The sequence below is a fragment of the Coffea arabica genome, chromosome 3e (genome assembly GCF_036785885.1).
Source record: "Coffea arabica cultivar ET-39 chromosome 3e, Coffea Arabica ET-39 HiFi, whole genome shotgun sequence".
NCBI classification, from domain to species: Eukaryota; Viridiplantae; Streptophyta; class Magnoliopsida; order Gentianales; family Rubiaceae; genus Coffea; species Coffea arabica.
This window is the reverse complement of record NC_092315.1, coordinates 35,955,331-35,974,668: the sequence shown is the minus strand read 5'-3', so window position 1 is coordinate 35,974,668 and position 19,338 is coordinate 35,955,331.

The window sequence follows — 19,338 nt, the reverse complement described above, 5'->3', positions numbered from 1 at the left end:
ACTTGGATAGCCTGCTTTATGATGTTTCCGCTAGAATGCGTTATGTGAATCTGTTTTTGTGATTCTGGTATGGTATCTTCCATTTTTGACCTGGTTACACTCGAAACTGGGTTGAGTGACCTTCTACAATGTTGTAGCCCTGTCTTTTAGCTTCGAAACGGTGTATCTTGCACCTTGATCCGACCATCGTAGTACCTTTGGTACAATTACCGCAAAATGACGTCAAAACTGTTTTTCTGGTTTTGAGCTTAACTTTCATTTCTGGACTTTTCCCTAGCTTGACTTGTACTAGTACTACTTGGAGCTTGCTGAATGGCTATTGGATGAACTTGTTGTTGTGTGTGTGTACCTTTGGGTTGGAATGAGGAAATAATGAAGCCATGATGGCTGGAAAAGTTAGCAAATTCAGGGGAAGTGCTGTCCGAACTTTGAAGGAACTTGTTTGCATTGAGTTTGTGATCTAAGACTTGGATTTGAGCAAGGAAATGTTATATGATGGATGATTTCTGAGCCGTGGAGGTGAGTGACCCTAAACTATTTCCGAAGTACTTGTGAAATATTTCTTGCATTATTTATTCGATTGCATATCATGCGTGCTTGCATGTGAGTTCATGACATGATTTGGCTTCAATGAGTTCTGGGAAAGTCTTGTGCTGGACACCAACGTCTCCACTCTGTTTATGGTTCATGTTCATGTTTATCTGGAGCTCAAGAAGGGGCTCCCTCTGAATGTTAATGTTAAATGATCTATTTGAGCGTTGGGTGTTCAAGTGCTATGATTTCCCTGGCTCACGAGAGCACTAAACGAACATTTGATCTCTGAATCATGACATCATCGAAATGATCGAAATGCAACATTGTGAAATATATTTGTTTAATGATTTTCCTGGTTACTCGCTGAGCTTCTAGCTCACCCCAAAAATATTTATTCCCCTCCACAGGGCTCAAAGCGAAGGAAGGACTTGTAGTACTTGTTCACGTGACTGGATGGCATATATCTTGTATAATTTGGATTTGGAATCATTTTATGTATAGTTGAGAATCGTTTCCGCTTCGCTTATGACATGTAATTATTGGAGGCTTGGATGTATATTTGTGGACCATGTGATGTATATTTGAGGTTTATTCTTGTAATTCATTTGAGGACTGTAGTGAACGACTGAGTCCCGGCGAGAGCTGGGCAGGCGACCCGCCGAAGCCTCTGGTTCGCCTTAGGGGGAGGTGGGGCTGTCACAGTTGGTATCAGAGCTTAGGCTTCAGATCTCTGTAGTGTATCCTAGGCTTGAAGTTTAGGATGCCGGACTGTGGGTTTGGTTTGAAATATTAGTGATTCTTGCGGGATGTCTTGACTTGATTGGTACAAGATGGAATGTCGAGGACGGCATTCTTTTAAGGAGGGGAGATTGTGACGCCCCGAAAAGTATAAGTGTGAGAACCCGAAAATTTTCTAATTTTCAAGGGTTTATTTTATTTAATCGCCCGCCTTTTCTACATTTTCTTTATTAGAAAATGTTCCCCAGATAAAGTTTACGAGCAAAGATAGTTTGAAAATGATTTTTCTAGTATCGGTTAGTTTTTGAGAAATTAAGAGCGTATTTTGAACGTGGGACCCGCAAGTGCGGTAAATGCATTATATTTTTGACAACTTGTTGGATTTTTGTATTAAGTGATATTATTTTACAAGGTGTTAAGATATTTGTATTGGAGAGACAAAAAGATAAGTTTTGAACCAAAAGGTGACAAGTGTCACTTTGTGATTTAATCTTGGACTTTGACCATTTAACTTTACCTTTACCTTTACTAAATAAATACCAAAATTTGACCAAAATAAGCTTCATTTTGCAAGCTTCTTGGCCGAATGTTCTTGCTCAAGAAAGAAAGATAAGCTCTCAATTTCTTCCTTCTATTTCTTGCTCAATCTTCAAATCCAACCAATAAAACTCCAAATCATTCCATAAAATCTCTTTGCTAAGTGGTCTTGAGGTGTTTTGTGGAGTTGTTTGGAAAGCTAAGATGATTTGTTGCTCTATCTCTTGTATGGCTAAGGTGAGTTGTGAAGAACCACTCTCCTCCCTTAATTGATGTTCAATTCATGATTGGTGGTGGTATAAGATGCACTTTTATGGATTATATCTTGATTTTGGTTGAATTGGTGAAGTTTTATAATTTTTGGGGATTTTTCTGTTTTCATATGGATATGATTATGGGGTCATGTATGATGATTGGAAATGATGTTTAATGACTCTAGGAGGTGGAAAAAGTGATTAATTACAATCAATTTCTGTTTTGGAAGGAAAAGTGGAAAACTAGGTATCAATGTTCTTCATTCTGTCCGAATTTTTAGCTCATAGATAGAGGCCGAATTGGCCTTGGCTTAAAACATGAAAGTTGTATGGAATGACATTTTAGAGGTTCCTACAAAATTTCAGGTCAATCGGAGTAGTGTAGAATGAGAAAGTCGAAATTACTATTGCTGACCTGGTTTTACCCGAATGTAAGAATTGCGCCTGTAATTGATTGTTTTGGCTGGAATTGCTTCCGAATTGGTTGTTGAGGCCTTCTGATGAAATGTAACCCTGTTTCTTAGCTTTCAGCTGGTTTTGGAATTTCTGGATTTGGACTTGGATAGCCTGCTTTATGATGTTTCCGCTAGAATGCGTTATGTGAATCTGTTTTTGTGATTCTGGTATGGTATCTTGCATTTTTGACCTGGTTACACTCGAAACTGGGTTGAGTGACCTTCTACAATGTTGTAGCCCTGCATTTTAGCTTCGAAACGGTGTATCTTGAACCTTGATCCGACCATCGTAGTACCTTTGGTACAATTACCGCAAAATGACGTCAAAACTGTTTTTCTGGTTTTGAGCTTAACTTTCATTTCCGGACTTTTCCCTAGCTTGACTTGTACTAGTACTACTTGGAGCTTGCTGAATGGCTATTGGATGAACTTGTTGTTGTGTGTGTGTACCTTTGGGTTGGAATGAGGAAATAATGAAGCCATGATGGTTGGAAAAGTTAGCAAATTCAGGGGAAGTGCTGTCCGAACTTTGAAGGAACTTGTTTGCATTGAGTTTGTGATCTAAGACTTGGATTTGAGCAAGGCAATGTTATATGATGGATGATTTCTGAGCCGTGGAGGTGAGTGACCCTAAACTATTTCCGAAGTACTTGTGAAATATTTCTTGCATTATTTATTCGATTGCATATCATGCGTGCTTGCATGTGAGTTCATGACATGATTTGGCTTCAATGAGTTCTGGGAAAGTCTTGTGCTGGACACCAACGTCTCCACTCTGTTTATGGTTCATGTTCATGTTTATCTGGAGCTCAAGAAGGGGCTCCCTCTGAATGTTAATGTTAAATGATCTATTTGAGCGTTGGGTGTTCAAGTGCTATGATTTCCCTGGCTCACGAGAGCACTAAACGAACATTTGATCTCTGAATCATGACATCATCGAAATGATCGAAATGCAACATTGTGAAATATATTTGTTTAATGATTTTCCTGGTTACTCGCTGAGCTTCTAGCTCACCCCAAAAATATTTATTCCCCTCCACAGGGCTCAAAGCGAAGGAAGGACTTGTAGTACTTGTTCACGTGACTGGATGGCATATATCTTGTATAATTTGGATTTGGAATCATTTTATGTATAGTTGAGAATCGTTTCCGCTTCGCTTATGACATGTAATTATTGGAGGCTTGGATGTATATTTGTGGACCATGTGATGTATATTTGAGGTTTATTCTTGTAATTCATTTGAGGACTGTAGTGAACGACTGAGTCCCGGCGAGAGCTGGGCAGGCGACCCGCCGAAGCCTCTGGTTCGCCTTAGGGGGAGGTGGGGCTGTCACAGTTGGTATCAGAGCTTAGGCTTCAGATCTCTGTAGTGTATCCTAGGCTTGAAGTTTAGGATGCCGGACTGTGGGTTTGGTTTGAAATATTAGTGATTCTTGCGGGATGTCTTGACTTGATTGGTACAAGATGGAATGTCGAGGACGGCATTCTTTTAAGGAGGGGAGATTGTGACGCCCCGAAAAGTATAAGTGTGAGAACCCGAAAATTTTCTAATTTTCAAGGGTTTATTTTATTTAATCGCCCGCCTTTTCTACATTTTCTTTATTAGAAAATGTTCCCCAGATAAAGTTTACGAGCAAAGATAGTTTGAAAATGATTTTTCTAGTATCGGTTAGTTTTTGAGAAATTAAGAGCGTATTTTGAACGTGGGACCCGCAAGTGCGGTAAATGCATTATATTTTTGACAACTTGTTGGATTTTTGTATTAAGTGATATTATTTTACAAGGTGTTAAGATATTTGTATTGGAGAGACAAAAAGATAAGTTTTGAACCAAAAGGTGACAAGTGTCACTTTGTGATTTAATCTTGGACTTTGACCATTTAACTTTACCTTTACCTTTACTAAATAAATACCAAAATTTGACCAAAATAAGCTTCATTTTGCAAGCTTCTTGGCCGAATGTTCTTGCTCAAGAAAGAAAGATAAGCTCTCAATTTCTTCCTTCTATTTCTTGCTCAATCTTCAAATCCAACCAATAAAACTCCAAATCATTCCATAAAATCTCTTTGCTAAGTGGTCTTGAGGTGTTTTGTGGAGTTGTTTGGAAAGCTAAGATGATTTGTTGCTCTATCTCTTGTATGGCTAAGGTGAGTTGTGAAGAACCACTCTCCTCCCTTAATTGATGTTCAATTCATGATTGGTGGTGGTATAAGATGCACTTTTATGGATTATATCTTGATTTTGGTTGAATTGGTGAAGTTTTATAATTTTTGGGGATTTTTCTGTTTTCATATGGATATGATTATGGGGTCATGTATGATGATTGGAAATGATGTTTAATGACTCTAGGAGGTGGAAAAAGTGATTAATTACAATCAATTTCTGTTTTGGAAGGAAAAGTGGAAAACTAGGTATCAATGTTCTTCATTCTGTCCGAATTTTTAGCTCATAGATAGAGGCCGAATTGGCCTTGGCTTAAAACATGAAAGTTGTATGGAATGACATTTTAGAGGTTCCTACAAAATTTCAGGTCAATCGGAGTAGTGTAGAATGAGAAAGTCGAAATTACTATTGCTGTCCTGGTTTTACCCGAATGTAAGAATTGCGCCTGTAATTGATTGTTTTGGCTGGAATTGCTTCCGAATTGGTTGTTGAGGCCTTCTGATGAAATGTAACCCTGTTTCTTAGCTTTCAGCTGGTTTTGGAATTTCTGGATTTGGACTTGGATAGCCTGCTTTATGATGTTTCCGCTAGAATGCGTTATGTGAATCTGTTTTTGTGATTCTGGTATGGTATCTTGCATTTTTGACCTGGTTACACTCGAAACTGGGTTGAGTGACCTTCTACAATGTTGTAGCCCTGCATTTTAGCTTCGAAACGGTGTATCTTGAACCTTGATCCGACCATCGTAGTACCTTTGGTACAATTACCGCAAAATGACGTCAAAACTGTTTTTCTGGTTTTGAGCTTAACTTTCATTTCCGGACTTTTCCCTAGCTTGACTTGTACTAGTACTACTTGGAGCTTGCTGAATGGCTATTGGATGAACTTGTTGTTGTGTGTGTGTACCTTTGGGTTGGAATGAGGAAATAATGAAGCCATGATGGTTGGAAAAGTTAGCAAATTCAGGGGAAGTGCTGTCCGAACTTTGAAGGAACTTGTTTGCATTGAGTTTGTGATCTAAGACTTGGATTTGAGCAAGGCAATGTTATATGATGGATGATTTCTGAGCCGTGGAGGTGAGTGACCCTAAACTATTTCCGAAGTACTTGTGAAATATTTCTTGCATTATTTATTCGATTGCATATCATGCGTGCTTGCATGTGAGTTCATGACATGATTTGGCTTCAATGAGTTCTGGGAAAGTCTTGTGCTGGACACCAACGTCTCCACTCTGTTTATGGTTCATGTTCATGTTTATCTGGAGCTCAAGAAGGGGCTCCCTCTGAATGTTAATGTTAAATGATCTATTTGAGCGTTGGGTGTTCAAGTGCTATGATTTCCCTGGCTCACGAGAGCACTAAACGAACATTTGATCTCTGAATCATGACATCATCGAAATGATCGAAATGCAACATTGTGAAATATATTTGTTTAATGATTTTCCTGGTTACTCGCTGAGCTTCTAGCTCACCCCAAAAATATTTATTCCCCTCCACAGGGCTCAAAGCGAAGGAAGGACTTGTAGTACTTGTTCACGTGACTGGATGGCATATATCTTGTATAATTTGGATTTGGAATCATTTTATGTATAGTTGAGAATCGTTTCCGCTTCGCTTATGACATGTAATTATTGGAGGCTTGGATGTATATTTGTGGACCATGTGATGTATATTTGAGGTTTATTCTTGTAATTCATTTGAGGACTGTAGTGAACGACTGAGTCCCGGCGAGAGCTGGGCAGGCGACCCGCCGAAGCCTCTGGTTCGCTTTAGGGGGAGGTGGGGCTGTCACAGTTGGTATCAGAGCTTAGGCTTCAGATCTCTGTAGTGTATCCTAGGCTTGAAGTTTAGGATGCCGGACTGTGGGTTTGGTTTGAAATATTAGTGATTCTTGCGGGATGTCTTGACTTGATTGGTACAAGATGGAATGTCGAGGACGGCATTCTTTTAAGGAGGGGAGATTGTGACGCCCCGAAAAGTATAAGTGTGAGAACCCGAAAATTTTCTAATTTTCAAGGGTTTATTTTATTTAATCGCCCGCCTTTTCTACATTTTCTTTATTAGAAAATGTTCCCCAGATAAAGTTTACGAGCAAAGATAGTTTGAAAATGATTTTTCTAGTATCGGTTAGTTTTTGAGAAATTAAGAGCGTATTTTGAACGTGGGACCCGCAAGTGCGGTAAATGCATTATATTTTTGACAACTTGTTGGATTTTTGTATTAAGTGATATTATTTTACAAGGTGTTAAGATATTTGTATTGGAGAGACAAAAAGATAAGTTTTGAACCAAAAGGTGACAAGTGTCACCTTGTGATTTAATCTTGGACTTTGACCATTTAACTTTACCTTTACCTTTACTAAATAAATACCAAAATTTGACCAAAATAAGCTTCATTTTGCAAGCTTCTTGGCCGAATGTTCTTGCTCAAGAAAGAAAGATAAGCTCTCAATTTCTTCCTTCTATTTCTTGCTCAATCTTCAAATCCAACCAATAAAACTCCAAATCATTCCATAAAATCTCTTTGCTAAGTGGTCTTGAGGTGTTTTGTGGAGTTGTTTGGAAAGCTAAGATGATTTGTTGCTCTATCTCTTGTATGGCTAAGGTGAGTTGTGAAGAACCACTCTCCTCCCTTAATTGATGTTCAATTCATGATTGGTGGTGGTATAAGATGCACTTTTATGGATTATATCTTGATTTTGGTTGAATTGGTGAAGTTTTATAATTTTTGGGGATTTTTCTGTTTTCATATGGATATGATTATGGGGTCATGTATGATGATTGGAAATGATGTTTAATGACTCTAGGAGGTGGAAAAAGTGATTAATTACAATCAATTTCTGTTTTGGAAGGAAAAGTGGAAAACTAGGTATCAATGTTCTTCATTCTGTCCGAATTTTTAGCTCATAGATAGAGGCCGAATTGGGCTTGGCTTAAAACATGAAAGTTGTATGGAATGACATTTTAGAGGTTCCTACAAAATTTCAGGTCAATCGGAGTAGTGTAGAATGAGAAAGTCGAAATTACTATTGCTGTCCTGGTTTTACCCGAATGTAAGAATTGTGCCTGTAATTGATTGTTTTGGCTGGAATTGCTTCCGAATTGGTTGTTGAGGCCTTCTGATGAAATGTAACCCTGTTTCTTAGCTTTCAGCTGGTTTTGGAATTTCTGGATTTGGACTTGGATAGCCTGCTTTATGATGTTTCCGCTAGAATGCGTTATGTGAATCTGTTTTTGTGATTCTGGTATGGTATCTTCCATTTTTGACCTGGTTACACTCGAAACTGGGTTGAGTGACCTTCTACAATGTTGTAGCCCTGTCTTTTAGCTTCGAAACGGTGTATCTTGCACCTTGATCCGACCATCGTAGTACCTTTGGTACAATTACCGCTAAATGACGTCAAAACTGTTTTTCTGGTTTTGAGCTTAACTTTCATTTCTGGACTTTTCCCTAGCTTGACTTGTACTAGTACTACTTGGAGCTTGCTGAATGGCTATTGGATGAACTTGTTGTTGTGTGTGTGTACCTTTGGGTTGGAATGAGGAAATAATGAAGCCATGATGGCTGGAAAAGTTAGCAAATTCAGGGGAAGTGCTGTCCGAACTTTGAAGGAACTTGTTTGCATTGAGTTTGTGATCTAAGACTTGGATTTGAGCAAGGAAATGTTATATGATGGATGATTTCTGAGCCGTGGAGGTGAGTGACCCTAAACTATTTCCGAAGTACTTGTGAAATATTTCTTGCATTATTTATTCGATTGCATATCATGCGTGCTTGCATGTGAGTTCATGACATGATTTGGCTTCAATGAGTTCTGGGAAAGTCTTGTGCTGGACACCAACGTCTCCACTCTGTTTATGGTTCATGTTCATGTTTATCTGGAGCTCAAGAAGGGGCTCCCTCTGAATGTTAATGTTAAATGATCTATTTGAGCGTTGGGTGTTCAAGTGCTATGATTTCCCTGGCTCACGAGAGCACTAAACGAACATTTGATCTCTGAATCATGACATCATCGAAATGATCGAAATGCAACATTGTGAAATATATTTGTTTAATGATTTTCCTGGTTACTCGCTGAGCTTCTAGCTCACCCCAAAAATATTTATTCCCCTCCACAGGGCTCAAAGCGAAGGAAGGACTTGTAGTACTTGTTCACGTGACTGGATGGCATATATCTTGTATAATTTGGATTTGGAATCATTTTATGTATAGTTGAGAATCGTTTCCGCTTCGCTTATGACATGTAATTATTGGAGGCTTGGATGTATATTTGTGGACCATGTGATGTATATTTGAGGTTTATTCTTGTAATTCATTTGAGGACTGTAGTGAACGACTGAGTCCCGGCGAGAGCTGGGCAGGCGACCCGCCGAAGCCTCTGGTTCGCTTTAGGGGGAGGTGGGGCTGTCACAGTTGGTATCAGAGCTTAGGCTTCAGATCTCTGTAGTGTATCCTAGGCTTGAAGTTTAGGATGCCGGACTGTGGGTTTGGTTTGAAATATTAGTGATTCTTGCGGGATGTCTTGACTTGATTGGTACAAGATGGAATGTCGAGGACGGCATTCTTTTAAGGAGGGGAGATTGTGACGCCTCGAAAAGTATAAGTGTGAGAACCCGAAAATTTTCTAATTTTCAAGGGTTTATTTTATTTAATCGCCCGCCTTTTCTACATTTTCTTTATTAGAAAATGTTCCCCAGATAAAGTTTACGAGCAAAGATAGTTTGAAAATGATTTTTCTAGTATCGGTTAGTTTTTGAGAAATTAAGAGCGTATTTTGAATGTGGGACCCGCAAGTGCGGTAAATGCATTATATTTTTGACAACTTGTTGGATTTTTGTATTAAGTGATATTATTTTACAAGGTGTTAAGATATTTGTATTGGAGAGACAAAAAGATAAGTTTTGAACCAAAAGGTGACAAGTGTCACCTTGTGATTTAATCTTGGACTTTGACCATTTAACTTTACCTTTACCTTTACTAAATAAATACCAAAATTTGACCAAAATAAGCTTCATTTTGCAAGCTTCTTGGCCGAATGTTCTTGCTCAAGAAAGAAAGATAAGCTCTCAATTTCTTCCTTCTATTTCTTGCTCAATCTTCAAATCCAACCAATAAAACTCCAAATCATTCCATAAAATCTCTTTGCTAAGTGGTCTTGAGGTGTTTTGTGGAGTTGTTTGGAAAGCTAAGATGATTTGTTGCTCTATCTCTTGTATGGCTAAGGTGAGTTGTGAAGAACCACTCTCCTCCCTTAATTGATGTTCAATTCATGATTGGTGGTGGTATAAGATGCACTTTTATGGATTATATCTTGATTTTGGTTGAATTGGTGAAGTTTTATAATTTTTGGGGATTTTTCTGTTTTCACATGGATATGATTATGGGGTCATGTATGATGATTGGAAATGATGTTTAATGACTCTAGGAGGTGGAAAAAGTGATTAATTACAATCAATTTCTGTTTTGGAAGGAAAAGTGGAAAACTAGGTATCAATGTTCTTCATTCTGTCCGAATTTTTAGCTCATAGATAGAGGCCGAATTGGCCTTGGCTTAAAACATTAAAGTTGTATGGAATGACATTTTAGAGGTTCCTACAAAATTTCAGGTCAATCGGAGTAGTGTAGAATGAGAAAGTCGAAATTACTATTGCTGTCCTGGTTTTACCCGAATGTAAGAATTGTGCCTGTAATTGATTGTTTTGGCTGGAATTGCTTCCGAATTGGTTGTTGAGGCCTTCTGATGAAATGTAACCCTGTTTCTTAGCTTTCAGCTGGTTTTGGAATTTCTGGATTTAGACTTGGATAGCCTGCTTTATGATGTTTCCGCTAGAATGCGTTATGTGAATCTGTTTTTGTGATTCTGGTATGGTATCTTGCATTTTTGACCTGGTTACACTCGAAACTGGGTTGAGTGACCTTCTACAATGTTGTAGCCCTGTCTTTTAGCTTCGAAACGGTGTATCTTGCACCTTGATCCGACCATCGTAGTACCATTGGTACAATTACCGCAAAATGACGTCAAAACTGTTTTTCTGGTTTTGAGCTTAACTTTCATTTCTGGACTTTTCCCTAGCTTGACTTGTACTAGTACTACTTGGAGCTTGCTGAATGGCTATTGGATGAACTTGTTGTTGTGTGTGTGTACCTTTGGGTTGGAATGAGGAAATAATGAAGCCATGATGGCTGGAAAAGTTAGCAAATTCAGGGGAAGTGCTGTCCGAACTTTGAAGGAACTTGTTTGCATTGAGTTTGTGATCTAAGACTTGGATTTGAGCAAGGAAATGTTATATGATGGATGATTTCTGAGCCGTGGAGGTGAGTGACCCTAAACTATTTCCGAAGTACTTGTGAAATATTTCTTGCATTATTTATTCGATTGCATATCATGCGTGCTTGCATGTGAGTTCATGACATGATTTGGCTTCATTGAGTTCTGGGAAAGTCTTGTGCTGGACACCAACGTCTCCACTCTGTTTATGGTTCATGTTCATGTTTATCTGGAGCTCAAGAAGGGGCTCCCTCTGAATGTTAATGTTAATGTTAATGTTAAATGATCTATTTGAGCGTTGGGTGTTCAACTGCTATGATTTGCCTGGGTCACGAGAGCACTAAACGAACATTTGATCTCTGAATCATGACATCATCGAAATGATCGAAATGCAACATTGTGAAATATATTTGTTTAATGATTTTCCTGGTTACTCGCTGAGCTTCTAGCTCACCCCAAAAATATTTATTCCCCTCCACAGGGCTCAAAGCGAAGGAAGGACTTGTAGTACTTGTTCACGTGACTGGATGGCATATATCTTGTATAATTTGGATTTGGAATCATTTTATGTATAGTTGAGAATCGTTTCCGCTTCGCTTATGACATGTAATTATTGGAGGCTTGGATGTATTTTTGTGGACCATGTGATGTATATTTGAGGTTTATTCTTGTAATTCATTTGAGGACTGTAGTGAAAGACTGAGTCCCGGCGAGAGCTGGGCAGGCGACCCGCCGAACCCTCTGGTTCGCCTTAGGGGGAGGTTGGGCTGTCACAGTTGGTATCAGAGCTTAGGCTTCAGATCTCTGTAGTGTATCCTAGGCATGAAGTTTAGGATGCCGGACTGTGGGTTTGGTTTGAAATATTAGTGATTCTTGCGGGATGTCTTGACTTGATTGGTACAAGATGGAATGTCGAGGACGGCATTCTTTTAAGGAGGGGAGATTGTGACGCCCCGAAAAGTATAAGTGTGAGAACCCGAAAATTTTCTAATTTTCAAGGGTTTATTTTATTTAATCGCCCGCCTTTTCTACATTTTCTTTATTAGAAAATGTTCCCCAGATAAAGTTTACGAGCAAAGATAGTTTGAAAATGATTTTTCTAGTATCGGTTAGTTTTTGAGAAATTAAGAGCGTATTTTGAACGTGGGACCCGCAAGTGCGGTAAATGCATTATATTTTTGACAACTTGTTGGATTTTTGTATTAAGTGATATTATTTTACAAGGTGTTAAGATATTTGTATTGGAGAGACAAAAAGATAAGTTTTGAACCAAAAGGTGACAAGTGTCACCTTGTGATCTAATCTTGGACTTTGACGATTTAACTTTACCTTTACCTTTACTAAATAAATACCAAAATTTGACCAAAATAAGCTTCATTTTGCAAGCTTCTTGGCCGAATGTTCTTGCTCAAGAAAGAAAGAAAAGCTCTCAATTTCTTTCTTCTATTTCTTGCTCAATCTTCAAATCCAACCAATAAAACTCCAAATCGTTCCATAAAATCTCTTTGCTAAGTGGTCTTGAGGTGTTTTGTGGAGTTGTTTGGAAAGCTAAGGTGATTTGTTGCTCTATCTCTTGTATGGCTAAGGTGAGTTGTGAAGAACCACTCTCCTCCCTTAATTGATGTTCAATTCATGATTGGTGGTGGTATAAGATGCACTTTTATGGATTATATCTTGATTTTGGTTGAATTGGTGAAGTTTTATAATTTTTGGGGATTTTTCTGTTTTCATATGGATATGATTATGGGGTCATGTATGATGATTGGAAATGATGTTTAATGACTCTAGGAGGTGGAAAAAGTGATTAATTACAATCAATTTCTGTTTTGGAAGGAAAAGTGGAAAACTAGGTTTCAATGTTCTTCATTCTGTCCGAATTTTTAGCTCATAGATAGAGGCCGAATTGGCCTTGGCTTAAAACATGAAAGTTGTATGGAATGACATTTTAGAGGTTCCTACAAAATTTCAGGTCAATCGGAGTAGTGTAGAATGAGAAAGTCGAAATTACTATTGCTGACCTGGTTTTACCCGAATGTAAGAATTGCGCCTGTAATTGATTGTTTTGGCTGGAATTGCTTCCGAATTGGTTGTTGAGGCCTTCTGATGAAATGTAACCCTGTTTCTTAGCTTTCAGTTGGTTTTGGAATTTCTGGATTTGGACTTGGATAGCCTGCTTTATGATGTTTCCGCTAGAATGCGTTATGTGAATCTGTTTTTGTGATTCTGGTATGGTATCTTGCATTTTTGACCTGGTTACACTCGAAACTGGGTTGAGTGACCTTCTACAATGTTGTAGCCCTGTATTTTAGCTTCGAAACGGTGTATCTTGCACCTTGATCCGACCATCGTAGTACCTTTGGTACAATTACCGCAAAATGACGTCAAAACTGTTTTTCTGGTTTTGAGCTTAACTTTCATTTCTGGACTTTTCCCTAGCTTGACTTGTACTAGTACTACTTGGAGCTTGCTGAATGGCTATTGGATGAACTTGTTGTTGTGTGTGTGTACCTTTGGGTTGGAATGAGGAAATAATGAAGCCATGATGGCTGGAAAAGTTAGCAAATTCAGGGGAAGTGCTGTCCGAACTTTGAAGGAACTTGTTTGCATTGAGTTTGTGATCTAAGACTTGGATTTGAGCAAGGCAATGTTATATGATGGATGATTTCTGAGCCGTGGAGGTGAGTGACCCTAAACTATTTCCGAAGTACTTGTGAAATATTTCTTGCATTATTTATTCGATTGCATATCATGCGTGCTTGCATGTGAGTTCATGACATGATTTGGCTTCAATGAGTTCTGGAAAAGTCTTGTGCTGGACACCAACGTCTCCACTCTGTTTATGGTTCATGTTCATGTTTATCTGGAGCTCAAGCAGGGGCTCCCTCTGAATGTTAATGTTAATGTTAAATGATCTATTTGAGCGTTGGGTGTTCAAGTGCTATGATTTGCCTGGGTCACGAGAGCACTAAACGAACATTTGATCTCTGAATCATGACATCATCGAAATGATCGAAATGCAACATTGTGAAATATATTTGTTTAATGATTTTCCTGGTTACTCGCTGAGCTTCTAGCTCACCCCAAAAATATTTATTCCCCTCCACAGGGCTCAAAGCGAAGGAAGGACTTGTAGTACTTGTTCACGTGACTGGATGGCATGTATCTTGTATAATTTGGATTTGGAATCATTTTATGTATAGTTGAGAATCGTTTCCGCTTCGCTTATGACATGTAATTATTGGAGGCTTGGATGTATATTTGTGGACCATGTGATGTATATTTGAGGTTTATTCTTGTAATTCATTTGAGGACTGTAGTGAACGACTGAATCCAGGCGAGAGCTGGGCAGGCGACCCGCCGAACCCTCTGGTTCGCCTTAGGGGGAGGTGGGGCTGTCACAGTTGGTATCAGAGCTTAGGCTTCAGATCTCTGTAGTGTATCCTAGGCTTGAAGTTTAGGATGCCGGACTGTGGGTTTGGTTTGAAATATTAGTGATTCTTGCGGGATGTCTTGACTTGATTGGTACAAGATGGAATGTCGAGGACGGCATTCTTTTAAGGAGGGGAGATTGTGACGCCCCGAAAAGTATAAGTGTGAGAACCCGAAAATTTTCTAATTTTCAAGGGTTTATTTTATTTAATCGCCCGCCTTTTCTACATTTTCTTTATTAGAAAATGTTCCCCAGATAAAGTTTACGAGCAAAGATAGTTTGAAAATGATTTTTCTAGTATCGGTTAGATTTTGAGAAATTAAGAGCGTATTTTGAACGTGGGACCCGCATGTGCGGTAAATGCATTATATTTTTGACAACTTGTTGGATTTTTGTATTAAGTGATATTATTTTACAAGGTGTTAAGATATTTGTATTGGAGAGACAAAAAGATAAGTTTTGAACCAAAAGGTGACAAGTGTCACCTTGTGATCTAATCTTGGACTTTGACCATTTAACTTTACCTTTACCTTTACTAAATAAATACCAAAATTTGACCAAAATAAGCTTCATTTTGCAAGCTTCTTGGCCGAATGTTCTTGCTCAAGAAAGAAAGAAAAGCTCTCAATTTCTTCCTTCTATTTCTTGCTCAATCTTCAAATCCAACCAATAAAACTCCAAATCGTTCCATAAAATCTCTTTGCTAAGTGGTCTTGAGGTGTTTTGTGGAGTTGTTTGGAAAGCTAAGGTGATTTGTTGCTCTATCTCTTGTATGGCTAAGGTGAGTTGTGAAGAACCACTCTCCTCCCTTAATTGATGTTCAATTCATGATTGGTGGTGGTATAAGATGCACTTTTATGGATTATATCTTGATTTTGGTTGAATTGGTGAAGTTTTATAATTTTTGGGGATTTTTCTGTTTTCATATGGATATGATTATGGGGTCATGTATGATGATTGGAAATGATGTTTAATGACTCTAGGAGGTGGAAAAAGTGATTAATTACAATCAATTTCTGTTTTGGAAGGAAAAGTGGAAAACTAGGTTTCAATGTTCTTCATTCTGTCCGAATTTTTAGCTCATAGATAGAGGCCGAATTGGCCTTGGCTTAAAACATGAAAGTTGTATGGAATGACATTTTAGAGGTTCCTACAAAATTTCAGGTCAATCGGAGTAGTGTAGAATGAGAAAGTCGAAATTACTATTGCTGACCTGGTTTTACCCGAATGTAAGAATTGCGCCTGTAATTGATTGTTTTGGCTGGAATTGCTTCCGAATTGGTTGTTGAGGCCTTCTGATGAAATGTAACCCTGTTTCTTAGCTTTCAGTTGGTTTTGGAATTTCTGGATTTGGACTTGGATAGCCTGCTTTATGATGTTTCCGCTAGAATGCGTTATGTGAATCTGTTTTTGTGATTCTGGTATGGTATCTTGCATTTTTGACCTGGTTACACTCGAAACTGGGTTGAGTGACATTCTACAATGTTGTAGCCCTGTATTTTAGCTTCGAAACGGTGTATCTTGCACCTTGATCCGACCATCGTAGTACCTTTGGTACAATTACCGCTAAATGACGTCAAAACTGTTTTTCTGGTTTTGAGCTTAACTTTCATTTCTGGACTTTTCCCTAGCTTGACTTGTACTAGTACTACTTGGAGCTTGCTGAATGGCTATTGGATGAACTTGTTGTTGTGTGTGTGTACCTTTGGGTTGGAATGAGGAAATAATGAAGCCATGATGGCTGGAAAAGTTAGCAAATTCAGGGGAAGTGCTGTCCGAACTTTGAAGGAACTTGTTTGCATTGAGTTTGTGATCTAAGACTTGGATTTGAGCAAGGCAATGTTATATGATGGATGATTTCTGAGCCGTGGAGGTGAGTGACCCTAAACTATTTCCGAAGTACTTGTGAAATATTTCTTGCATTATTTATTCGATTGCATATCATGCGTGCTTGCATGTGAGTTCATGACATGATTTGGCTTCAATGAGTTCTGGAAAAGTCTTGTGCTGGACACCAACGTCTCCACTCTGTTTATGGTTCATGTTCATGTTTATCTGGAGCTCAAGCAGGGGCTCCCTCTGAATGTTAATGTTAATGTTAAATGATCTATTTGAGCGTTGGGTGTTCAAGTGCTATGATTTGCCTGGGTCACGAGAGCACTAAACGAACATTTGATCTCTGAATCATGACATCATCGAAATGATCGAAATGCAACATTGTGAAATATATTTGTTTAATGATTTTCCTGGTTACTCGCTGAGCTTCTAGCTCACCCCAAAAATATTTATTCCCCTCCACAGGGCTCAAAGCGAAGGAAGGACTTGTAGTACTTGTTCACGTGACTGGATGGCATGTATCTTGTATAATTTGGATTTGGAATCATTTTATGTATAGTTGAGAATCGTTTCCGCTTCGCTTATGACATGTAATTATTGGAGGCTTGGAGGTATATTTGTGGACCATGTGATGTATATTTGAGGTTTATTCTTGTAATTCATTTGAGGACTGTAGTGAACGACTGAATCCAGGCGAGAGCTGGGCAGGCGACCCGCCGAACCCTCTGGTTCGCCTTAGGGGGAGGTGGGGCTGTCACAGTTGGTATCAGAGCTTAGGCTTCAGATCTCTGTAGTGTATCCTAGGCTTGAAGTTTAGGATGCCGGACTGTGGGTTTGGTTTGAAATATTAGTGATTCTTGCGGGATGTCTTGACTTGATTGGTACAAGATGGAATGTCGAGGACGGCATTCTTTTAAGGAGGGGAGATTGTGACGCCCCGAAAAGTATAAGTGTGAGAACCCGAAAATTTTCTAATTTTCAAGGGTTTATTTTATTTAATCGCCCGCCTTTTCTACATTTTCTTTATTAGAAAATGTTCCCCAGATAAAGTTTACGAGCAAAGATAGTTTGAAAATGATTTTTCTAGTATCGGTTAGATTTTGAGAAATTAAGAGCGTATTTTGAACGTGGGACCCGCATGTGCGGTAAATGCATTATATTTTTGACAACTTGTTGGATTTTTGTATTAAGTGATATTATTTTACAAGGTGTTAAGATATTTGTATTGGAGAGACAAAAAGATAAGTTTTGAACCAAAAGGTGACAAGTGTCACCTTGTGATCTAATCTTGGACTTTGACCATTTAACTTTACCTTTACCTTTACTAAATAAATACCAAAATTTGACCAAAATAAGCTTCATTTTGCAAGCTTCTTGGCCGAATGTTCTTGCTCAAGAAAGAAAGAAAAGCTCTCAATTTCTTCCTTCTATTTCTTGCTCAATCTTCAAATCCAACCAATAAAACTCCAAATCGTTCCATAAAATCTCTTTGCTAAGTGGTCTTGAGGTGTTTTGTGGAGTTGTTTGGAAAGCTAAGGTGATTTGTTGCTCTATCTCTTGTATGGCTAAGGTGAGTTGTGAAGAACCACTCTCCTCCCTTAATTGATGTTCAATTCATGATTGGTGGTGGTATAAGATGCACTTTTATGGATTATATCTTGATTTTGGTTGAATTGGTGAAGTTTTATAATTTTTGGGGATTTTTCTGTTTTCATATGGATATGATTATGGGGTCATGTATGATGATTGGAAATGATGTTTAATGACTCTAGGAGGTGGAAAAAGTGATTAATTACAATCAATTTCTGTTTTGGAAGGAAAAGTGGAAAACTAGGTTTCAATGTTCTTCATTCTGTCCGAATTTTTAGCTCATAGATAGAGGCCGAATTGGCCTTGGCTTAAAACATGAAAGTTGTATGGAATGACATTTTAGAGGTTCCTACAAAATTTCAGGTCAATCGGAGTAGTGTAGAATGAGAAAGTCGAAATTACTATTGCTGACCTGGTTTTACCCGAATGTAAGAATTGCGCCTGTAATTGATTGTTTTGGCTGGAATTGCTTCCGAATTGGTTGTTGAGGCCTTCTGATGAAATGTAACCCTGTTTCTTAGCTTTCAGTTGGTTTTGGAATTTCTGGATTTGGACTTGGATAGCCTGCTTTATGATGTTTCCGCTAGAATGCGTTATGTGAATCTGTTTTTGTGATTCTGGTATGGTATCTTGCATTTTTGACCTGGTTACACTCGAAACTGGGTTGAGTGACATTCTACAATGTTGTAGCCCTGTATTTTAGCTTCGAAACGGTGTATCTTGCACCTTGATCCGACCATCGTAGTACCTTTGGTACAATTACCGCTAAATGACGTCAAAACTGTTTTTCTGGTTTTGAGCTTAACTTTCATTTCTGGACTTTTCCCTAGCTTGACTTGTACTAGTACTACTTGGAGCTTGCTGAATGGCTATTGGATGAACTTGTTGTTGTGTGTGTGTACCTTTGGGTTGGAATGAGGAAATAATGAAGCCATGATGGCTGGAAAAGTTAGCAAATTCAGGGGAAGTGCTGTCCGAACTTTGAAGGAACTTGTTTGCATTGAGTTTGTGATCTAAGACTTGGATTTGAGCAAGGCAATGTTATATGATGGATGATTTCTGAGCCGTGGAGGTGAGTGACCCTAAACTATTTCCGAAGTACTTGTGAAATATTTCTTGCATTATTTATTCGATTGCATATCATGCGTGCTTGCATGTGAGTTCATGACATGATTTGGCTTCAATGAGTTCTGGAAAAGTCTTGTGCTGGACACCAACGTCTCCACTCTGTTTATGGTTCATGTTCATGTTTATCTGGAGCTCAAGCAGGGGCTCCCTCTGAATGTTAATGTTAATGTTAAATGATCTATTTGAGCGTTGGGTGTTCAAGTGCTATGATTTGCCTGGGTCACGAGAGCACTAAACGAACATTTGATCTCTGAATCATGACATCATCGAAATGATCGAAATGCAACATTGTGAAATATATTTGTTTAATGATTTTCCTGGTTACTCGCTGAGCTTCTAGCTCACCCCAAAAATATTTATTCCCCTCCACAGGGCTCAAAGCGAAGGAAGGACTTGTAGTACTTGT